The 24,320-nt window shown below is 48.0% G+C and overlaps 1 long non-coding RNA gene across 2 annotated transcripts; it reads left to right on the forward strand.

The window, feature by feature from the left end:
- Nucleotides 1-1,820: 1,820 nt before the first annotated feature.
- LOC119088545 lies at nucleotides 1,821-24,320 on the forward strand. 2 transcript variants are annotated; one of them, XR_005092209.1, is made up of 3 exons: nucleotides 1,821-1,894; nucleotides 6,146-6,328; nucleotides 23,808-24,320. It is a non-coding gene; the product is annotated as an uncharacterized LOC119088545 (long non-coding RNA). The 2 variants fall into 2 exon arrangements; XR_005092210.1 differs by lacking the exon at nucleotides 23,808-24,320 and adding an exon at nucleotides 8,539-11,023.

Genomic DNA, 24,320 nt, shown 5'->3' on the forward strand with positions numbered 1-24,320 from the left:
GAAGATTTTGTGATGACCATCAGACTCATCTGTGCAGAGGATAGTCCTCACTCTTCCTGCTGTGGCAACACCATTTGAAGGTAATGCCTACAGCTGTCCAAAGGTTCCAGGCCATCCAACCCTGAGGTTCTTAGAACTCCTCATCCTTGAACCAGCACGAGGATCCAGTAGACAGGATAACACCCACAGAACCACCCTTTCATTTCAAAGGTCAGGTCTCGGGGCGAGAGAAATGATGGCTCAGTGGTTAAGAGCACATGCTGCTCTTGCAGAGGACCCGAGTTCGGATCCCAGCCCTCAGGACCTGGTTATGACTCCAGTTCCAAGGGATTCTGATGCCTCTGAGCTCTGCAGGCACTTTTACTAAGGTACACACACACACACGCACACACACACACACACACACACACACACACACATACACACACTTACTCACAGAGAGAGACATACTTTCAAAAAATGCAATCAAATAAAATCTTCATATGACACAAAATGCTTAGAAAAGTCCAGAACTAGCCATCTGTCTTGCATCGCATCATAACACTGTCCCCACGTGGACCTGTACCACAGCAAGTATACACATCTCTTCATTCTCAAGCCCGGGCCCAACGATACAAGCTGGTGTGATGAGGTTTTCACTTGCTTACACAGAGTTTTTTTAACCTCAGAGGTTTTTTTTTAATGATGATAATATAGCAAACTTTGCACCATTGAATTTATTAGAGAGCTTTTCTTCTTTTCTAAAATGCTGTTGATTTTACATATTTTAATAATTAAATAAAAACATTTCTCATTACTTTTTTTTCTTAAAATTATTTGACACAATGGTAGGTGATTCTCATTCAAAGACCCCAAGAGCCACACTTTGGGAGAACTGGAGTGCAGATCAAATAATATACTAAAGAGCAAATTAGCCAATAAAAATTTTAAACTGTGGGCCAGAGGTAAGAGTCACCAGCTAAAGGTGCCTGCGACAGAAGCACAGATCCTGGACCGGATCCTTAGATCCCATAGTGGAAGGAGAGAATCAATGCCCAAAAAATTGTTCTCTGACTTCCACGAGCATACTCACACACACACAGCATACTCGTACACACACATCACACACTAATAATATACACATTGCACACACATCACACACTCATCCATATACATCATACACATCGCACAGTCACATGCACACATCACACACATGCACACAAATTGTATACACACATACAATAATAATGATAGAAGTGAAATTTTTAAAATAAAAAGTTAAGGCTGAGGCGGTGGTAGCGCACGCCTTTAATCCCAGCACTGGGGAGGTGGAGGCAGGTGAATCTCTGTGAGTTCAAGGCCAGTGTGGGCTACAGAGTGAGATCCAGGACAGGCACCAAAGCTACACAGAGAAACTCTGTCTCGAAAAATCTAAACAAACAAACAAACAAACAAATAAATAAATAAAAAGTTAAGAGCCTTATTGTTCACTTCATATGGGCCAGATGTACCATGAGCTTGCAGGCTGGCGTGGTCTGTTTTCTGTTACTATAATGGAACACCAAACAAGTTCATTTATAAAGTCTAAGCATTTGTTAAAGTTATTTATTATTCATTTAGGTATTAAAGAGCACAGTTCTGAAACCTGGAGGGTCTCGGTGGTGAGCCCCCCCCCATGACAGAGCACCACGGTGAGGCAGCCCCCCCCCTCCCCCCGCTGGCTTTGGCTCTCTTCCTCTCAGTATAAACTTGAATGCCATCCTGAGGCCTCACCCTGGTGATCTCATCTAATCCTAATTACTTGCTGAATGTCCCACCTCCAAACACCATGATCATGTGACTGAGGGTTGAATTTCTGACACAGGAACTTTCAAAGGACACATCCCAGCCGCTGGAACCACCGGGCTGGCTGATGGTAAATGGAGATCCAGGGGACCCTGACTTGGGGGGGGGGGGGGGCCGGCAGCCTTCAATTCCCTCTGAGCCTCTAGTGTTCATTTTGCTGCTGTGGAGATGGTCCTAAGGCAGTGGCAAGCAAGCCTGTGCTCTGCCGTAGACAGGGTTGATGAACGAGATGAACCCACCAGATGAACCGGGGGTGGGGTGGGGGTGGGGGGTGGGAGAGAAGGCCCACCTACTGGGGACTGAACTAGTGGGCTGGACTATCGGGAGACAGAATGAGCCATGTCCGTTTATTCCTTGGAGGGCCTCTTTGAGGGGGCGAGGGGGGGTGAGGGGGTGGGAGGGGGTGGGGTGGTGCTGGTGCTTTTGCTGCACACCAAGGGAGAGGAGAGAGTAGGCCCCTTAACTGAGATGGCTGGAACTGGAACATCAAAAGCCACTAAAAGTCACCAAAAGTGACATGTAGGGGAGCACTGTCTGAAGCTGGAGCCCCAAGAAGACCCAGGTTAGGTGTACTGCTGAGGTCTGGGATGCCTTCTTGAGGGAGCTGAGCAGTGCTGAGGCCTGATGATGGGGAACTATGAGGGGAACCCTGAAGTCAGAGCTGAAGGTGGTCACTAGTGTCTCACTCTGTTGAGTGAGGTGTAAGATGTTAACATGGGGAGATTCCTTTGCTTGTCAAATAATTTGGGGAAATACTAGGCTTACCTGTCTGATGCAGGCTTCTTTACTACAGGGCGTTTAACCCTGATGTGAGCCAGAGATTGCTAGAAATCACCCAAATGGCAGACCCTTTACTTGCCATGCATAAGAGAAAGAGGGTAGAGCGGTACCAAAGCTGAGATCACGGACAGCCTTGCTCTGAGGTTGTCAGGCTATCCTGTCAGGAGACGCACAAACTCTGTTAAATATGCAGATTTCTTTGCAAGAGCCCTAGAGGCCGCGCCCTGAGACAGTTCCAGGGAGGAGAGGTGGAGGACGCAGTTTCGACAGCCCTTTTGGACAAGAGCCTCCTAGAGTGTGGGGAGACCTGAGCTGAGAACCCAGAACCCTGCCGTCCCCTGCGGCTCAAATGGACCTAAGAGAGGGGGCTAACCCCCCCTCCCCGCGTCTGCCCAGCTAAGTGACCCCAGCATAGACACTGGTCCTCCCCTACTGTCCAAAGCCGGTACTGCAGGCCAAGCTCACCGACCTGCGGTGACTGGAGAACCCTCTTGTAGGAGGAGATAAGCAAGAGCTGTGCTCAGCCTGCCTCCTCCCAAAACTTCCTTAAGTCCTGCCCTTCCTCTGTGCTTCCGCAACCCCCATTTTTTTTTTTTTTTTTTTTTTTTTTTTTTTTTTTTTTTGGCCCACCACACCACAGCTCTTCATGTCTCCCAAATGGTCATCTTCAAGTCTATGGGGAGAGTAGGGGTATGGACAGAAGTGAAAAGAGCCCAGGGACACTGCCCACATTTGCAAGCAGAGAAGTCTGCCGAGTGACAAGAAGCATACAGTAGTGACGGGGTGGCCTGGTTGGGGAGGGGAGACCTCCCATCAGAATCTGCCACAAACACAGCAGTTGGTTGCAGACAGGCTCTTGCAGAAAGGCTCCATTTAAATGGCCAAAGCGCAGGGGTGTGAATTGGATCAATCGCTGTCAGGGAAGATAAGCTAAGAAAGGTGGCCGGTTTGCAGTTGTCTGGAACTCGGGGAGAGAGGGACATGTGGGGATGAGGTGGGTGAGGGGTGAAAGGCCGAGTAGAGAAGATCCCAACCTTATCAGGCCATGGGATAGAAAAGTTAGTGGCCTCGGCCAGCATGCAGATTTCTCCTTGCCCTGCCTTGCCCTGGTTGCTGACTAATGTCTTAGGGATGTGAGAGGCTGAGGGAGGGATGCTGCCAAGGATTCTGGGAGGGGCAGGTCACAGGATCTGCGCTGGAGAGGGGAACAAGAAGGACAATGGGCTTGCAGAGGGCTTGTCAGGTGTCAGGCACCGTTCCGGCATTTTCATATTATCTCATTTACGCTGGATTTCTCACTCCCACATTATGGAAAAGAGGGAAGAGCCAAAAGCTGGTAAATAACCTTCACATGACAACGGCTATTAGGAAAGAACGTGGCTCTCCCTCCCACTCCCTGCCTCTCTACACCTGAGGCAGGTGGGAGAACTGGCCCTGCCCCTCACCAGCTGCAGCATTCCGAAAAGTGGCCCTTATACTTTACCTAGGCAACATAGTAGAGCTGGCCCTGAAGACGTAGGTGTGGGAGAGCTGACCCTGAGGATGAGAAAGCAGCAGAACTGGCCCCGCCCCTAGCTCATCGCTGCAAGGGGTGAACTAGCCCGGACAATGCTGGAGAGCTCAACCTGGTGGTGTAGATGGGGGAGAGATGACCAGATGACCAACACTGCAACTACCCAGGCCCAGAACCAGAGTTTATGAGTTGACTCACCCCAACATCCACCCCATCTGTGATCAGTGGGACCACGTGAAGGGACCGGCCCTGCAGACCCAAAGCTGCAGAATCTCCATGATACAAGACAACAACAGGATCTCCAAGAGGAGTCCCGGTGAGGGCCCAGCATTGCAATGCATAGCAGAAACCAGAGGCCTCGAACCAGACCAATGACTCTTTGCAAGGAGCACTTGCAAGTAAAGATGTATGGATAGAAAGGCTTACTGCGTGACTCACTGTGTCACACTACAGCTTCCAAGAAGAGCTTTTCCTTCCCCCTCCTTTCTTTCTCTTTTTTCCTCTTAATTTTTTTTATTTTGTTTTATTTTGGGAGGGAGATTCCAAGGGTAGAGGGCAGATACAAAGGGACAGGAAATGAATGGGATTAAGATGCATGATGTAAAAGACACAAAGAATAGATAAAAAGAAAGTTTAATTAAAGAAAAGAAAGAACAGGGTCTGAGCATAAGTACATCTAACTGTCAAGCCCTCAGTCTGACTGTCTCAGTGACTGTGAGAACGTTCTAGTATCTGCCTGTGATGCACCCACCTGACTTGGCCTACATGCTTTCATGCTTCTGTTGATAGACACTGCTGGGAAGATCATGCTGAAATGTGCCCCCCCCCCCATCCTTCCCTGTTGTTCCTTTGCCTCTGTGGTAGTCATTGCTGCTGTCCATCAGACATTCCCATCTGCTCCTGGGCAGTGGCAAGGTGGGGTGTGTGTGCTTATGTTTACCATCAAGTTAGATATTTCCCTGGGTGTGGCTTTGGTAAGTGATAATGACCTTTGGCACTATTGGGAGGTGATGGAATCTTTAATAGGTGAGGCCTAGTTGAAAGTCTCATTGGGGTATGTGGTGGTTTGAATGAAAATGGATCCCAACAGACTCATAGGGAGTCGTATTATTGGAGGTGTAGCTTTGTTGGAGGAAATGTGTCCCTGAGGGTGAGCTCTGAGGTTTCAGAAGCTCAAGCCAGGCCCAGTGTCACTCTCTCTTCCTGCTGCCTGCTGATTCAGATGTGAAGCTCTCAACTCCTCCAGCACCATATCTGCCTGCATGCTGCCATGCTTCCTGCCACGAGGACAGCTGACTAAACCTCTGAACCATAAGCAAGCTCCAATTAAGTGCTTTGATTTATAAGAGTTGCTGTGGTCATGGTGTCTCTTCACAGCAACAGAAACCTTCCCTAAGACAGGGCATGACCTTGAAGGAGGCATTTGGACCCTGGTCCTTCCTCCCAGCTGACATGAGGTGAGGACTATGCTCTTCTCCAGCATACTTCTGCCATGATGCAACCTCAACCCAGGCCCCAAAGCAATGATGCCAACCAACCATAAGCCAAAATAAAACTGTTTTTCAAGTTGGTTATATCAGATGTCTTTCCAATGAATGAAAGCTGGATAACACACTGTGTGGCTTCCTTTAACCAATGAAAAGTAAATGGAAAATTTAAAAGTCAGTGTGCAGGTTTTTTTTTTTTTTTTTTTTTTATCTCTGCCAAAGTTTAGGGGCAACTACATCTGGATGAAACTTAACTTGGCCGGGATCCATGAGCTAGCAGGATGCACAGCCCACCCCAGCACTGACCTGTGCTGAATGAGTAGCAGGAACAGGAAACAGTTGCCTGAGCTAATGGGAATTGTTTATTATTGCAGCAAAACCTAACCTATCCTAACTAAAATGGGTCCCACAGTGCAAGTCAGTCTGCTCCAGGCCAGCAACAACCCATCTTCCTCAAAGACTTCTCTAAGCCAAATTGCCTCTGCTATTTTTTTCAGCTGATTTGCTACCTGTTAACTTCTCAACTGATCTCTTCTCCCAGATCTGTTGCACAGCAAGAACTGGACAGGGTCAGCCAGTCATCCAGTTACTTCTGCAAAGCCTCTCTTCTCAGCATGCCACCTCAGCGATGCAGCCAGGGTCACCGGAGGCTCTCAGTCAGCAAACAGGGCAACTTGCTACCTTCTTCTGGTTCTTTGAATTCCAGATGGACTTCAAGATGCAGGTATAGACTGGTTTTAACTCAGATTTTTATCTTGGCACTTCCACTGAGTTACCTCTCTGATCCTGTCTTCTAAATGAAGGCAACAAATAATGATGGCCTTGAGAGAGTTTGAAGAATGAGGTAAAGTGCCCAAGATGCCCTTGTGTCTGGCGGGCTACACAAGTGCCATGTTCCTCCTCCTTTCTTCCTGTCCCAACTCCTTCAGGCCCATAGCAAGGCGAAGGGGAAGGGCTCTCTGGAATGAGGCCAGACAGCTCCGATGCCATTGTTGGGCCCGTCTCTGAGGCCCAGGCTCTGAGACAGCTGTCACTGCCTCCTTCCCCCCCATGGATCTGGGAGATAGGGAAGCCGACTCCAGCCTGCAGATGTCCAGGGCTCAGGGAAGGCTGCTGAGCTAACTGGGACTTCTGGGGAGGCTGGGCTCGCGCTCAGCAGTCGCCTTTCTCCTGCCTGAGGCAGCCTGTGTCTGGGCTCAGATTTCCCAGGCCCTCAGCCCAGGAACAGCTGTTGGCGTCCCCTCTCAGCTCCCCCCTACACCTCCAACTTTCCTCTGTCCCCCCAACAGGAGTATCAGAGGCAGCAGAACAGGCCCAGGCAGGGGTCTGGGAATAATCCAGAGGCTGTAGCCACTCAACCCAAGTTGTTGTGAAACCTGGGGTCTCAGATACCTGGGTTCCACAGGCCTTTCAGGCTGCAGGCCTCTCCCGCTGCTTGTCACTCAGCCAAAAACCGTGGGCCCAGCGTTGATTTGTGGTCCTCTGCCAACTCCATGCTCCCTTGGCGGACTGGGCCTCCCAGGACAGCTTCTGTCCAGTATGGTAACAGCAAGACCTGGCTCTGAGGTGGGAACCTATTGGTGTAAGCAGATAAGCTTTCTCACAGATCCCAAGTGTCCCTCTGTCTGTCTCCCAAGGGACTGGCATCTGACTGTCCTTTCCTTGTTCCTATCACACTCCCACAGCAGAGGGGTGTGTGGTGTGTGTGTGTGTGTGTGTGTGTGTGTGTGTGTGTGTGTCTGTGTGTGTGTGATGTAGTGTGTGTGTGTGTGTGTGTGTCTGTGTGGTGTAGTGTGTGTGTGTGTGTGTCTGTGTGTGTGTGTGTGGTGTAGTGTGTGTGTCTGTGTGTGTGTGTGTGTGTGTGTGTGTGGTGTAGTGTGTGTGTGTGTGTGTGTGTCTGTGTGTGTGTGGTGTGTGTGTGTGTGTCTCTATGTGTGTGGTGTAGTGTGTGTGTGTGTGTGTGTGTCTGTGTGGTGTAGTGTGTGTGGTGTGTATGTGTGGTGTGTGTGTCTGTGTGTGTGTGGTGTAGTGTGTGTCTGTGTGGTGTAGTATGTGTGGTGTGTGTGTCTGTGTGTGTGGTGTAGTGTGTGTGTGTGTGGTGTGTGGTGTGTGGTGTTACATGCTCACACTCACATTCTTTTGCACTCACTACTGTGTCCTGAATGCCTGTGACATAAAATGTATTTTGTTCATCCTTAAGCAACTTGTTCTCCATTTGACAAACAGGGACCTGACAAGCAGGAAACGACTTACACAGGGAGTCGGGACAAAGTTTAGTCAAAGCCACAACAGGCACACTTCCTGGGTGACCTCCGAGTCTGTGTTCTTTCTCCACTCACCAACCACTCAGATGCAGGTGGCCTTCTGTGCAATTTGCCACCTGAACCAGTGTGCACCAGAGCCATGAGCCACTTCAGGAGAGAAAGAGACAGAGATGAACACAGAGGGAGGGACAGTGTGAACATGAACAGCTGGTACCAGGACATCTACCCACTAGTGACTCCAGCTTTCCTCTGCTCTGTATAAACAAGTTTCTACATACAACGTAAGACTGTGGTATCCAGCTTCTCCCACTGAGTGGATGTTCCCAAGTCCACTTAGTTTCATCATGTATCTGTACCTTACCCTTTTTAGGGCTGTAAAACATTCCATTGTGCATATTGACCACATCTTCGAAAGAAACTTTTCTTACATTTACTTGTTTACTGGCGGCTGGGCATGCATGCCCCAGCCTGTGTATAGAGGTGAGGAGATAACTTGTGGGAGTGTGTTCTCTCCTTCCACCATGTGGGATCCACTTTACCCTCCGAGCCAGTTCACTAGCCCTAGGACATACCTTGTTCCTGTACTCAGGCTGATGAACATTAGGGTTGGCTCTGTTTTGAAGAGAAAGTCTGAGACTCTAGAATATATTTTTGTTCAACCCTTGAACAGAATCCCATAACCACGAATTGCCAGGCCTCTGATGGGACCTGCTACGGCTGCCATGGTGTTTACTGGAGCCGCTGCTCGGCAGTAACTTTGAAGAGCCTCTGGGCTGTCTTCTATTCTGCCTCGAAGGCCCAGGACAGAAGAGAAGGAAAAGGGCAAGCAGAGGAAGGAGGAGAGCAAGCTCCCCACAGAAGCTCCTGGAAGTTCCTGACTGATGGTAGACGCTGATAGTGAACAAAACTTAGTCATGCTCAAGGCTCTGAGTGCCATCAGCTGGACAGGCTTGTCTAGATGGGGAAACTGAGTCCCAAAGAACAGTGGTGGTTTGCTCAATATGCAACAGAGTGGGGAATCAAACCTGGTACTCTGGTCCCAACATGGATTCTCTTTTTTTCCTGAAATCAACATGGGCCTGGGGGCAGCTCAAAGAGGCTGTCTGACTCTTTGGTGGCCTCATCAATCCTTCTACAGGAAGCAGACTCCCATCAGGTATCTGGGGAGTGTGAGGAAAGAGCTGGTGCTGGCCCTGGGCCCCGGCTTCCACCTGAGTGCCAACAGCTGCTCCCGCAGGTCTTTCTGCCTCCCTCTCTTCTGCTATAAAATGCTCACCTGTGTTGCCCAACAGGTGATGATGGCCAACATGAGATCATCCCTGAAAGGAGCGTGCAGGCTGTGGCACTCTACACTGAAGGGAAATGAACACACCAACCCCTTTGGCTCCTTGAGTCCAATTAGATGACTCTAGCTCTTTCCCTCTCCTTAAAACAAAGTTGTTCAGTCCAGGGACGTGTTTACCTCCACCCACTCCGGGCCTGGCCTAGGCCCCTTTGGCCAGCAATACACTTGAGCCAAATCCTGGCTCCCAGCTTCTCCAGAGAAAAGGGCTGCACCTGATTTGCATTAATCTGCCCTGGCCTTGCCAGACTTAGGCTAAATTAAGTGCATCCTTGGCCAGCAGCTCTGTCCCCCACAAACTGCACATTCTTCCACGCTCTGTCCCTCGTACCCACAGGGGTGTCTTCTCATCAGGCAGTGGAAAGTTGACAGGACCTCCCAGCCTCTGTCGCCTATGCTTTCCCTGGCTCTGACTGGCCTTTAGGCAGTAAGGAAAGACAGGGTCCCTGTGCCTGTGGGCATCTGGTGCTAGGCCCCCCCTGTCCCTGCATACAGTTTCTAGCCCCTTCTAGGCACATGGAGAGGGGAGAGAACCATCTGCCTTCCTGGAGTCTGAGCTCTAGAGAAACGTGACATGTGCAAAGGAGATGGAGCCTACAGAATGCTGGATGGTGAATAGTGCTATAAAGGAGAGAAAAGAGAGCCCGTGAGATGGCTCAGTGGGTAAAGGCACTTGCAGCCAAGCCCGACTACCAGTGTTCAATTCCCAGCCTCCACAAGGTGGCAGGAGAGAACTGACACCCAGGAGCTGTTACACCCTCCACCGACATGGTACTCTCCTACACACACAAGTAAACAGATAAAATGTTAAAAGGAGGCTGAGGCTATAGCGTGTGTGTGTGTGTGTGTGTGTGTGTGTGTGTGTGTGTGTGTGTGTGTGCTTGTCTAGCGCGTGTGAGACTTTGGTCTGAGTAAAACAACAAATCCCAGGAGAACAGTGTGGGGCCCCAGAGTATGATGGGCAGAGAGGAAACAGGAAAGCTTGGGTCCAGACAGGCATCTCTAAAAGAATGGCAGCTGGGGAAACCTCCAGAGCTCCCTCACACAAGGACTGGCATTCTTAGAGCGCTGGTACTCCGTATTCCTTTCCGCTTTTTCAGAAGCTAGGGAAGACACCAAACTGTTGGCAGGGCTCCCTGGAAGCAGGCGAGGAAATGGTGCCCTTTCTCCTCCATGGGAAGAGGCTCTTCTGTGAGTGGAAATCCTGTCAGGACTCAGGGTTTTGTGTGGCTTTGAAGGGTTTAGCAGCTAGGGACTAGGTAATGTGAAGCCAAGCCTTTGACCCTCGATAGCCAAAGATGTCTCAGCTGGTCAATGGAAACGGCCTCCACCAGAGAGAAGCTACCCAAGGCAGGGCTCGTGGGTCCCTGTTTGCCTCACCTGGGGAGCATGATGTGTGCTTTGGGCAGGAGCTTGGGCCACAAGTGTGGCTAGAGGCAAGATGTCCCGTCCTATCTCCCTCAATCCCAGAGCTACATATGTGTGTGTGTGTGTGTATGTGTGCGTGCGCGTGCGCGCGCACTCGCACACACACGCTATCCTACACTATCCTACACAGACTCACCTGTCACTCATCCACCTGTTCACACCACAACACCCCCTCATGACTCAGAAGGATTTCCAGGCACACGCAGACATGAGTCATCTTGAATCACACATACACACACACTACATACTACACAGACTCTTTGCACACTCACATACACAGTGCACCACATCCCAGAAAGTGCTCAAACACCCATAAGCATGTAAAACATACAATCACACACACACACACACACAAAAAAAAAAAAACATCACAAACACTCATCATTATCACATACAGCACACAAACTTATACATGGTAAAGTGCCAGGCTGCCAAATCTGACTGAGCTCTCCAGACCTGCCTCTGTGACCCCATGGAGTTGGGTGAGTCTTCCTATGAGATCCTTTGCTGACAGCTCTGTTCCCAGAGAGGGAGAAGAAAGGACATTAGAATTTCCTAAGAATTAAGGAATCTTTGTTCCCGTCCATCCTGCATAACAATTAAGGTACCTTCATGCTACATTCAACGAAGAAACTGTGGGTTTGGAGTGTTATGTGCTTCTAGAAGACGAAGATTTAAAAGTGCATTCATGCCGGGCCGGTGGTGGCACACGCCTTTAATCCCAGCACTTGGGAGGCAGAGGCAGGAGAATCTCTGTGAGTTCAAGGCCAGCCTGGTCTACAGATCGAGATCCAGGAAAGGCACAAAGCTGCACAGAGAAACCCTGTCTCAGGAAAAAAAAAAGTGCATTCATTATAGGTTCACGCACACACATAACCCAAAATCCTTAATAACAACAAAAACAAATAAGGCGTAGAAGACTCAGTTCCAACAGAAGCCTTAAAATAACAATGTGAACAAACAAAAGAATGGATTTGAGACCCTGATGAGTATTATGCAATCCTGCCTACAGATAGTTTTAATGTGTGCATGCATTGTCCATGGAGGCCAGTAGAGGGCACCAGATTCCCGGAACTGGAGTTGCAGATGGCAAAAATCTCATGCTCAGGAAGAGCAGACAGTGCTCTTAATAGCTGAGCCCTTTCTCCAGTCCCTTTCCACCCAGCATTTTTTTTTTTTAAATCCTTCTAAATAATCCATTTCCCAGAGTAGTTTAGGGTGAAGTAGTTGTGCAGACCTAGGGGAAAAAACAGAACCAGTACAGCATTCATCAATGTGTCCAATACCCCATCAGTGGGTACCTCTATTCATTCATCCAGTCCAGAACCATAAGCCCTGTGTGAGTCAAGGCACAGTGAAGTTGCTGTAACAAAGATGTGCCACATTATAAGTGTATTGTTGCTTTTCTTGTTGTAACCAAACACCCGAGGAGAGCAACTAAGAAAGGGAGGATTCTTTTGTCTCCCAGTCTGAGTCTCCCAGTCTGTCATTGTGAGGGAAGGCAGGGTGACAGGAATGTGAAATGACTGGTCACATGGTGTGCACACTTAGGAAACAGAAAAGGATAGATGCTGTTGCTTGTCTGGATTTGACCTCCCTACCTTTTCATTCCTTCCAGGACTCCAATCCATGGAATGGTCTCACGCATGTTCAGGGTGGATTGTCCCACTTCAATGAACCCAATCTAGAAGGTTCTTTACAGACACACCCAGAGTGTTGTGTCCTAGGTAATTCCAGCTCTCGTAAGGGTGACAATCAGTGTTCATTATCATAATGTCCTTTGTATATTGTGTGATTTGCCAGCTTTTCTCATATCCGATGTGATAATTCCCATTATAGATGGTAGTCCTTGGGGTATAAAAGTCTTACATTTCTATTTATTCCTATTTGTTTGTTTTTCTTTGGCTGACTTACTTTTGGTGTTCTATCATTTATGTTGCTCTATCATTACCTTTACGGTTTTACCAGATCCCAACCCCTGCTCATGAAGGTTCTACCTCTGTGTTGTCTTCTGTGAGTTCTAAGTTTTGTCTTTGCATTTAAAAATGACATTGATTTCAGGTCAGGGTCTCTAGATTGTGTGAGGAAGAGTCAGTGTGTTCACTGTGTACACAGCTAACTAGTTATACCAATGTCATTTGTTGAAAAGTCAGCTCTTTTCTCATTGAATTTTCTTGATCCCCTTATCAAAAATGGATTGCATCCATGAGCAGGTCCTGCTGTCCTGATTTCTGTGTCTGTCTTTACGTCCACATCATATGGTCCTGCTTCCTGTGGCTTTGTACTTTGACATTGGACAGGGTGACTCCTCTGGCTTTGTTCTTTTGCAAGCCTGGTGTGGCTGTGCTGAGCACCTTGACTTGCGGGAGGGATTTTAGGATGTATTTGTGGATCCCTGGAAAGAACAATGTTCATGAGACTTTGGTAGTGACTGCATTCAATCTGCAGGTCTTGTTAGGAGGACTGACCTCCTGACCATGTTAAATCTCCCATGTCTGGCACACAGGGAGTCTTTTCAGTTACGAAATGTAACTCTAAGTATTAGCTTCTCTTTGGTGTCATTGTAAGTTAAATTGTGTGTGTGTGTTCATGTGTGTGTGTTCATGTGTGTGTTCATATGTATTGGTGAAATTATTAAGGCCACTCCATGTAGTTAAAAGGAAAGTTTATTAGTAGTGCAACTTACAAATGAAGGGATAGGTAGGTTGCAGGGTCTGGGGAAGGTGTATCACAATCCAGTGGTGTTCTCTGGAGCTCTGCTCGGTCAACCTCCACTGTCCAGGGTCCAGGAACAGAGAGTGCTGCGCGTCCCGATCTCGGGTCTTCAGTGCCCTCCCTTGGCCCCGTCTTGTAGGTGTGATAGTTACCGCCAAAGCCTCAATGGGGGTTGGAACTTCCAGACCAAAGCTGGAATGGCTACCCACTACACGTGTGTGCTTGTGTGTGTTCATGTGTGTTTGTGTGTGTATTCATGTGTGTGTGTTCATGTGTGTGTGTGCATGTGTGTAGAACAGAAAACAACCTCAGGTGTCATCCCTTAGGCATGGTCTACCTTGGTTTTTTGTTTGGTTGAGATCATGTCTCTCCCTATCCTGGAACTTGCCGAGTATGTTAGTCTGGCTAGCCAGCAGCCCCAGGGATGCACCTGCTTCTGTCTCTGAAGCACTGGGATTATAAGTGTGCGCCGCCATGCCTGGCATGTCACATGGGCCTGGAGAATGAACTCAGATCCTCGTGTTTAAAGAGCAAACACTTTACCTACTGAGCTATTTCCCCAGCCCCTGAAGGTGTGTGTGTGTGTGTGTGTGTGTGTGTGTGTGTGTATACATACACACTGTATGTACCAATGCCATTCTTGCATGGAGTCTACTGTCAGTGGGGCAGACTTGGGCTGTGAAATAAGAAGAGCCTTGCAACTGCCAAGTGGCGCTGGTCTGAAATAACTCAGCTGCACAGCCCTGTATCATAGGGAGGGGGCTCCAGCTGTCCTGGAACACAGCTCTGCCCTCCTCCTCAGAGAACTCAGGACAAGTATCTGGAGGAAGAAGAACTTGCCTCCTTCACTGACAAGTGAAACTTCAAGCGAAGCACATCACCTGTCAATAGATACTCCAGGGGCTGGAGAGAGGACTCTGCAGCTAAGGGTTTCCTGAGGCCAGGCACGATAGCACACGCCTTTCATCTCAGCACTTCTGGAGGCAAAGGCAGGCAGGCCTCTAGGACTTGGATGACAGTCTGGTCTACACAGTGAGTCCCAAGGCAGTCCAGAAGTAGCACCTGGGAAGGAAATCAGTCTGTTCCCTATTTGAAGGCGTAAAACCTTAGCAGAAACTGGAGAGAAAAGCCACTAAATATGGGACTGGAGAGATGATGAGTCAGCACTTAAAAGCACGGGCTGCTCTCACTGAGGACCCAGATTTGGTTCCCAGCACCCACAGGGCAGCTCACAACTGTCTGTAACTCTAATTCCAAGGGATCTCTCATCCTCTTCTGGCCTCTGTAGGCACTGCATACATGTGTTGCACAGACATACACACAGCAAAACACCCATGCACCTAAAGTAAAAATAGATGCTTTTTTAAATTGATAAATATGTAAAAAAAAAAAAAAAAAACAGTCAATGAATTAAAAAGTACTCTTAGGAAGGTTCTCAGTTGAGCATAATAAGGAAAGTAATTATTTTAATGTTTCAGTTTAGCTGTGAGTGACATTTGGAGAGTTCACACAAAATGTAAATCTGGAAAAACAGTGGGTATCAATATAATGGAAGAATATATGGACCGTACTCTGGGATGTTCTGTATGGCAAATGTGTTGCTCTGATTGGTTAGTAAATAAAACACTGATTGGCCAGAAGTCAGGCAGGAGGAAGTATAGGCGGGACAAGGAGGAGAATTCTGGGAAGTGGAAGGCTGAGTCAGAGACATTGCCAGCCGCCACCATGACAAGCCTCATGTGAAGATGCCAGTAAGTCATGAGCCACGTGGCAAGGTATAGATTTATAGAAATGGGTTAATTTAAGATATAAGAACAGTTAGCAAGAAGCCTGCCACAGCCATACAGTTTGTAAGCAATATAAGTCTCTGTGTTTACTTGGTTGGGTCTGAGCAGCTGTGGGACTGGCGGGTGAGAGAGATTTGTCCTGACTGTGGGCCAGTCAGGAAAACTCTAGCTACAGGACCGTCTTGAACTTGTGGACGGGCGAAGTAGGGGGGAAGCCTTAATCCTTGTAGTTCAGAGTTGAGTAGCAGGGAGAGCATGTTGTTTAAAATCCTGAGTAGATGACATGAAACACCTAAGGAGTTACATCTGGGGAGGTGGGGGGACAATGAGAAGACTAGGAGAGCAAAAAGCTTTTTGTGCAAGCCAAATGATCTGAGTTTGAGTCCCGGATCCCATTTTGGATTGTCATTTGATTTCCACACGTGTGGTAGCACATACCTGTGTCCAAACTTGCATACATACATCATACACACATTTACGAACAAGAATAATAAAAATGTTTAAAAGTATCTTAGTGTCTTTTTGCTTTTAACTTCTCTCTGCTGTTAAAATTGATTAAAGTCATCTCTGCTGTTTATTCTAATAAAAAAAAAGTTTTCTTGCAGTAAGACGACAGATGGTCTCTTCAGAAACCTGGTAGATCTAGCAGCTTTTTCAAGATAGACTTGTGGTGGTTTGGATGACGTATTCCCCCATAGTCTTGGGCATTTGAACACTTGGTCCCCCATGGGTGATACTTGGGTAGGTTCAGGAGGTGTGGCTTTGCTGGAAGAAGTATGTCCCCTGGAGCAGGCTCTGGGAGCTTTAGGACTCGCCAGTTTGGTTTGCTGTCCCTGCTTTACGCCTGTAGTTCCAGATGTGAACCTTCAGCTTCTTGCCACTGTGCCTGCCATGTGTTACCATGCCTCTGCTCTGCCACGCTGGGCTCTAACCCCTCTGGAACCGTAAGCCCCAAACAAACCATCTCTTCTATAAAATGCCTTGGTCACGGTGTTTCATCACAGCAGGAGAAAAGTAACTAATACAATACTGAACTTCAATAAAAAGAAAGCAATGGCTAACTTCGAATTGATTCTGCTTCTATCATACCTGGGATAAGAGCACTCAGGAGGTAGAGGCAGGAGCATCAAAAGTTCAAGGACATCCTCAGCTATATAGTGATCTTGAGACCAACCTGGGCTGTATGAGATCAAAACACAAAGAAGGAAAGAAGGAGGAGGAGGAGGAGGAGGAGGAGGAGGAGGAGGAGGAGAAGAAGAAGAAGAAGAAGAAGAAGAAGAAGAAGAAGAAGAAGAAAAAGAAGAAGAACCTGGCACCAAGGGGTGGAGCTTAGTGGAAGAGAGGTGGCCTGACATTTGTGAACTCTTCTGAAATTCTGCCTGCACAGCTTCCTGAAGCATGGGCTACATCAGCTGTGTGTACACGGGAGAGGAGGACGAAAAGCCAAAGCATGAGTGTGAAGAGGTTGAACAAAAAAGCAGACGTCCTAGCAATTGGAGCTCGGGATCCACCTGTATTCATTACTTTCTGGCTGCTCTGACAAAATGCTGTGACCAAAAGCAAGTCACAGAAGTTCCTTTTGTCTTTCAGTTCGGAGGCCTAGATGTCCATATGGGGGGGGGGGGGCGGGAAGTGGATCAATCACATCTCAGCCACACACAGGAAGCAGAGAGATTGAGAACAGGAAATGGGGAGGGACTATCACCCCTCAAAGCCCATCCCCCAATGACCCAATGAGGGACATTCCTCCAGTGAGGCTCCATGCCCTTCCCAAACAGCGCTACCCTGGGGTCCAAGTACTCAGATGCCTGTGACTGTGAGGGGCCATTTCTCACTCAACAGACTACTGAAAACTACTTCAAACATTTATCTAAAAATATAAAATGGTTTTGCTGTGTGAGAAGCGAAACAGCAATGGTAAAATAGAAGGCAGAGACAGGCAGATCCCTGCAAGCTCGGAGCAGCCATCCTGGCCCACATGGTAAAGTTCAGGCCTGTGAAAAAACCCGTCTCACAGACACACATGCAGGCAAAACACCAGTGCTCATGAAATAAAAATAAATCATTTTTAAGATACATAGTTAGAAAAACCGCGTCTCTGACAGAATGTGAAAGGGACCTGAGGACTAACTCCCAAGGTGGTCCTCTAACTTCCGACCTCCACACGTGACGTGCAAGTGCACACCAGAGCTCATGTCTGCACCCCACACACATGAAGTGAGTGTGCACACACACACTTGTTAAAAAGTGTGGCACCGGGCCTATAGTGAAAGAGAAAAAGGGGCTGGAGATGCAGCTTAATTATTAGAGTGCTTGCCTCGGATGTGCAAAGCACACACACACACAGCACACGCACACAGTAAACTGAAACAAAAAGTTTAGAAAGGTTGTGGGCTGAAAAATCAAAACAAACTCTTTCCAGGGGTGGGGATGAAGTTCAGGATGGAGTACTTGTCTAGAATGTCTGAGATCTATTAAAAACATGCTGTGGGCAGCGGTGGCACACCCCTTTAATCCCAGCACCTGGGAGGCAGAGGCAGGCGGATCTCTGAGTTTGAGGCCAGCCTGGGCTACAGAGTGAGTTCCAGGACAGCCAGGACTGTAGCTAGAGTTTTCCTGACTGGCCCACAGTCAGGACAAATCTCTCTCACCCACCAGTCCCACAGCCACTCAGACCCAACCAAGTAAACACAGACACTTATATTGCTTACAAACTGTATGGCCATGGCAGGCTTCTTGCTAACTGTTCTTATAGCTTAAATTAATCCATTTCCACAAATCTATACCTTGCCACATGGCTTGTGGCTTATCGGCATCTTCACATGCTGCTTGTCCAGGCGGCGGCTGGCAGCGACTCCTCCCACCTTCCTGTTCTTCTTTTCTCCTCTCTGTTAGTCCCGCCTATACTTCCTGCCTAGCCATTGGCCAATCAGTGTTTTATTTATTGACCAATCAGAGCAACACATTTGCCATACAGAACATCCCACAGCACAGGGCTATACAGAGAAACCCTGTCTCAAAATAAATAAGTAATGAAATATAGAGTTGTTTTCTTCTTATTTTCTGTGTATGAGTGTTTTGTCTGCATGTAAGTGCATTTTTATGAGATGTCAGGAGAGAGGTTTTGGCAGGTAGAGCCAAGGTGCCCCAGGGCGGGTGAGGGAGACTCGCCATGCAGACACCGCAGGCGGCAGCCAAGGGGGCATGGTGGAAAGTCACTCACACCATGCAGACACGGCACCCATGTGGAAAGTTTTATTGGGGGGAATGGAGAAAGGAAGAGAGAAAGAACGGGAAGGGTCTGAGGAGAGGAGAAGAAGAGAAAGAGAAGGGAAGAAAAGGAAGGGAGGAGGTGCATGCTACATCGTGGACAAGAGAGGAAAGAAGAGAGAGCAGTTTTGTTTTAAAGAGGACTTCACGTAAAATGATGTTGTCAGGACGCTGGGTGGGTCCCCAAGGGGCCGGTCTGAATGCTAAATGCTAACATGAATCATGTGCCTGCAGTTCCTGGGGAGGGCAAAAGAGGACCCTGAGACTGGGGTTACAGATGGCTGTGTGCTGCCATGTGGGTGAAAAGGACCCAACCTGGTTCTCCTGCAAGAGCTTCAGGTGCTCATAAGCAATGGACCATCTCCCTAGCCATCACAGATGCACTTTTTTGTTTATTGTTTTTTTGTTTTTCAAGACAGGGTTTCTATGTGTAATGAGGTCTTGGCTGTCCTGGAACTTGCTTTGTAGACCAGACTGGCGTCGAACTCACAGAGATCCTCCTGCGTCTGCCTCCCGAGTGCTGGGATTAAAGGCGTGCGTCACCACCATCCGGCTCACAGATGCATGTTTACTCGACAGCATTACACCCCAGTTAACCCGTCTGATGTAGCCTCGTCATATATAGAGGAGTAGCTGTTTGGGAAATTGAAAAGGAAAGGAAAGAAATTACAATGCACAGAAATGATAAAGTGTGTGTGTAGAGCTAGGAGTGGTGACGTACATCTTTAGTCCCAGCACTCCAGAGGCAGAGGCAGACAAATCTCTGTGAGTTCAAGGCCAGCCTGGTCTACAAAGTGAGTTCCAGGGTAGCCAGGTCTGTTACATAGAAAAGCCCTGTTCTGAGGGAGGAAAGTAGAATATATTTTAACATCTCCTGCAATCATAGGAAAGACAAAACAATAGAAAACAGACCAAAAATAAACATGTTTTACAGTACAAATTAAAGATACTAACAAACAAATGAAAACGTGTTGGTGAATGCGTTAAAAATAAATGCTTCACGGGGACAAGGCGAAGCTGCTCAGCTGGAGCGGAGAAATTGCCTGAGTTTAAACAAGATGTAAACTATGTAAGATGCTGCTATATGGAAAGTGATCAGCAGAGGGCAGCATTTAGCTTCCCCGGCTCCCGGCTCCTCTCCACTGCAGGCTTTGGCAGGAGAGAAGTAGGAGTCTGCCACAGGGAAGACCGCTGCGTCTGGAGCCTCTGCTGAAAACACTAAGCATGGGAAGGCACCCCAGTTTTAGACGGCAGACCTTAGTATTAAAGAACTTGGGGGAACCTGCCACCTGTCCTTAATAAACCAATGAAAAGAGCCCAATTAGGGTGTGGCAAGACCACTGAGCTGTTAAAATAAAAGTGCACTTCTCTTTCAGAGGACTGGAGGTTGCTACCCAGCACCCATATCAGGCAACTCACAACCTCCCGTATCTCCAGTTCCAGGAGGATCCAATGCGTCAGACCTCTGTGGACGCCACAGTGTGTGTGACACACACATACACAAAGTAATAAAGTTTTTAAAAAGAACCATCTTAATGGTGGAAAACAGGAAAAGACTTGCTCAGTGTGGCACCAAGGGGCAAAGCGATCCAGCAACGTCCCTACCAGTCCATCTTCCAGGCAAGAGATAACTCGGCAGTCCCACCAAGGTGTGGTCCAGGCCACCCTTGACCAATCATCGTTCGGGATCCAGTCTCACCCGGTAAGGTAGACTGACAAATTGTAATCCCTTTCTGCGACATTCCTGGGAAACTGCCATTTGTCTGAGGTCCACTCTTTCAATGGTCTGATCCTCAGATTGAAAGTTGCGAGCGTCTCTTGGGAATATCTTCATTCCTGGAAAGACAGTTACGTGAAAAAATGTGGTATAAATGATGGATCAGCATCAGTGAAGCCTGGGTGGGCTTCTTCCTCACCTCTCCCTCTAGTTCCAGGCCTATGACAGACATTATTAATCAACTATAGAACTCTTGGGCTTTAGCTCAGCCTTCCCGGAATTCACCTCATTGCTGTACCATGTACCCTTTACCAAGCAAAAGGAGACCTGGTGGGACTTTATGCGCGCTTCCCACCTTGCATTATCTCTCTGGTAGTCATAACTTGGTGCCCAGGGCTACGTTGAGTGCTTTCTATGTCTTTCATTGAACTCACTAGACAATAAGTTCCCAGATGTTGGTGTTGTTCTGGCTTCACACATAAGATAAACTGAGGCTGAGAGGGTGTTGGGCCCTCACAGTGGCAGAACCAAAATCTCAGCCCAAACTTGTCCACAGTCAGCCTCTGAAAGTGCTCGATGGTCGGTGTACTGGCTGGCTTTGTGTGTCAACTTGGTCCAAGCTAGAGTCACCAGGGAGGAAGGAGCCTCAGCTGAGGAAATGTCTCCATGAGACCCAGCTGCAAGGCATTTTCTCAAGTAATGATCAATGGGGGAAAGGCCTAGCCTATGGTGCCTGGGGCTACCTCTGGGCTCCTGGTTCTGGGTTCTATAAGAAAGCAGGTTGAGCAAGCCACGGGGAGCAAGCTAGTAAGCAGCACTCCTCCATGGCCTCTGCATCAGCTCCTGCCTCCAGGATCCTGTTCTGACTTCCTTGAATGATGAACGGTGATACGGAGGTGTAAACCAAAAAAACCCCTTCCTCTCCAACTTGCTATTTGGTCATGGTGTTTCACAGCAGCAATAGAAACCCTAAGACAGCTGGATACACCATTTTGGGAGAAGGCAGTGAGACCTGGTTTACGCCTGGAGATGGTAACAAGGCCAACGTGCAGGGAAGTCTGGTACAAGAGTAGATAGAGGTCGCTAAGATCTGTTTGTTCTTTGTTTCCTTACCACGGTACCTTGTTGATAGTGGGAGTGTACTGGACAGCAAAAGACAAACCCTTCTGTTATGGAGTCCGTACTGAAGGAAAAAAAACCCACCCAAGAGGCCTGAAGAAGTCAAATTATATGGAGCCTTTATTCACTCCAATTTGTTCAAGTTTTAAAGGGAAAAAAAAAAACACAGTTAGAATATATATAGAAAAGCCACCCTGGTGGCAGTGGTGGTACACACCTTTAATCCCAGCACTCAGGAGGCAGAAGCAGGCAGATCTCTGTGAGTTGGAGGCCAGCCTGGTCTACAAAGAGAGTTCCAGCCAAGGTTACATGGAGAAACCCTGTTTCGGAAACCCCCCCACCAAAAAAAAAAAACCAAACAAAAAGGAAGAAGAAAGAAAGGCAGCTGTGGGTATCTGTACCAAACAAGTGTTTGCAGAAGTTCAGTAGTCAGGCAGTTCTCGTGACCTTGAGGTCAGGGACACATTGCATAGGAATTTATGGCTAGTCTACATGACCAGTGAATTTATGGCCAGTCTACGTGACTAGAGACCAGTTTACCCAAGATAGTTTCAGCACTTAAAGTAGTGTTTGTTTGTTTGTTTGTTTTAGACAGGGTTTTTCTGTGTAGTTTTGGCGCCTGTCCTGGATCTCGCTCTGTAGACCAGGCTGGCCTCAAACTCACAGAGATCTGCCTGCCTCTGCCTCCCAAGTGCTGGGATTAAAAGTGTGCACCATCATCACCTGGTTTTTGGTTTTTGGTTTTTCAAGAAAGGGTTTCTCTGTGTAGTTTTGGACCTTTCCTGGAACTCAATTTGTGGACCAGGCTGGCCTCGAACTCACAGAGATCCTCCTGCCTCTGCCTCCCGAGTGCTGGGATTAAAGGTGTGCGCCACCACTGCCCGGCAGAGACCCCCTGTCTTGAAAACAAACACAAAGAATAGCTGTACTTCAGTAGCCTACTGCACTACAGTATAAAATGACACTCTTACCCCATGCTATGGTTAAGGGGAAGAATTTGTTTGTCTATTTGTTTGTGTTTTTCGAGACAGGGTTTCTCTGTGTAGCCCTAGCTGTCCTGAAATTCGCTTTGTAAACCAGGCTGGCCTGGAAATCACAGAGATCCACCTGCTTCTGCATCCCGAGCACTGAGATTAAAGGCATGCGCCCCCCACTGCTCAGCTAAGGGGAAGGTTTTTGTTGTAGATGAGAGAGAGAGAGAGAGAGAGAGAGAGAGAGAGAGAGAGAGAGAGAGAGAGAGAGAGAGAGAGAGAACAGCCAGAGGCATTTGGAAGAGTCCAGAGCAGAGAGAAAAAGGAGTAGTCTGAACATAGCCGGCAGAGTGAACTTGGCCAGGAGAGAAGCAGGAGCAAAATGGGGGGTGGGGGTGGGGATGAGGGAAGCACAGGAGAGCAAGAGAATGAGAAAGGAATGAGAGAGGGAGAGAGGGAGACAGAGTGAGGGAGAAAAGGAGGGAAAAAAAGGAACTCCAAAACTGGAGGGAGTGTAGGGTAGGGCAGGAAGTGAGAAGACCAGGATTCTAGCTATCTATCATGGTCTTTGAAACGTGTAACATTACTTGTGATACTGAGGGAGCCTGGAGGCCAGCATGGGCTTTGGTTTGCTAATAGGCACCGCAGGTAACCATTTGTTCTCTCTGCCTTTTGGAATGTGGAAAAATGGAGCTTCCTATGGACCTGGTATTCCAACCAGCCTTTTATTGATTATAAGGGGTCCAGGACATAATCCCTTCTGTAACTGCTTCTCAGCTGAAATTAGGATGTCCTTCTCAGGGCCCAGGAAGGTGGGAATGCCCGTCAAAGGCCCAGAGTTGGGGAAGGCAGTCAGGCAACAGCAGGAACCTCTGCTGCAACAGAACTACCTGAGGCTAGGGAAGTGCTGGACGCTTGGAGCAGTTTGAAATGCTAGTCCAAAGCCGGGTAGAAGCCTGAGGAGATTCCATCAGACGCATCTGGTTTACCAACTGTTGGGTAATTTTGTCAGTTCTTCCTGAAAGGACCTAAAGAGACAGGGGGTAGTCATTATTACAAAGAGTATGGAAATCAGAGGGTCAGGGAGATATAAGAGCTAAGGGCTCAAGGGAGACCCAAATAAGAATTCTGCAAAAGAGTTGGCCCCTGGAGGCTGCAGAGTTTTTGCCAGCTCATGTAAGTCTTTAACATTTTCTTCGTCATAGGAATTCCAGCCACGCCCCCCAAAATTGTGCATGACCCGACGGGATACTTAGTCATTTCCACCTAGTCATTTCCGGGTCAGACATCCTATGTAGCCCCATGCGCTGCGTGGTCACGTAAATCACGTGGACCATATGAGCTATGTGCATGCATGGAGTAGCCACATGGGCCTGTGTGCGCATGCTTGGGATGGTCCTTAAAAGACAGGACCCCATGTCATCGTGTGTTGTCGCCATCGCGTCCCACCCCCCCCACCCCTCCCACCCCCGTCCCCGCCTCTTCCCTCACATGTCCTTTCAACAGGCCTGATCATTCCTATCCCTTTTCCCTTCTTTAATAAAACTCTTGTTAGTGGATTCTGTCGTATTTTGTAACTTTTCCTCGCAGGGTAAGAGCGCCACTAAAAACCATCACTTCCACCTGGCCAGACTTATTTACATAGTAACAGCATTCTTCTGTAAGAAAGAGGTAAGTGCCTCCCCTTTCAGCATTTAGCAGGTTGAGGGCCCTTTGATTTTGTAGGACTACTGAGGCCAGAAACGTGAGCTGGTTTTGAAGTAATTGTAGAGTCAGAGTTGATGACAGGAAGCAGTCACTGAAAAGCAAATTCTTCTAAATAAAGGAATAGTAAAAAGTAAACTTTTTGGTTAGTAATAGCATCATGGCTTGAGTTTTTTATATTGAAACCTGTTTTGTGAGCTTAAACCTGTCTGTGAGTCTGCCTTTCTCAGCAGGAGACCTAGTAGCTCTAGAAAAGACAAGGCCTGATTTTTATGTATGAAATGGGCTGAGGCAGCTGCAGCCTTGTGGGACGAGCTGGCTATGGTCAGCTTATTGCTGCTAAACTAATAAAACTATGGTTAGCCACCAAGACCATCAGAGATCTGAGAATGACAAATG

Source organism: Peromyscus leucopus, chromosome 9, assembly GCF_004664715.2.
Source record: "Peromyscus leucopus breed LL Stock chromosome 9, UCI_PerLeu_2.1, whole genome shotgun sequence".
Lineage (NCBI taxonomy): Eukaryota > Metazoa > Chordata > Mammalia > Rodentia > Cricetidae > Peromyscus > Peromyscus leucopus.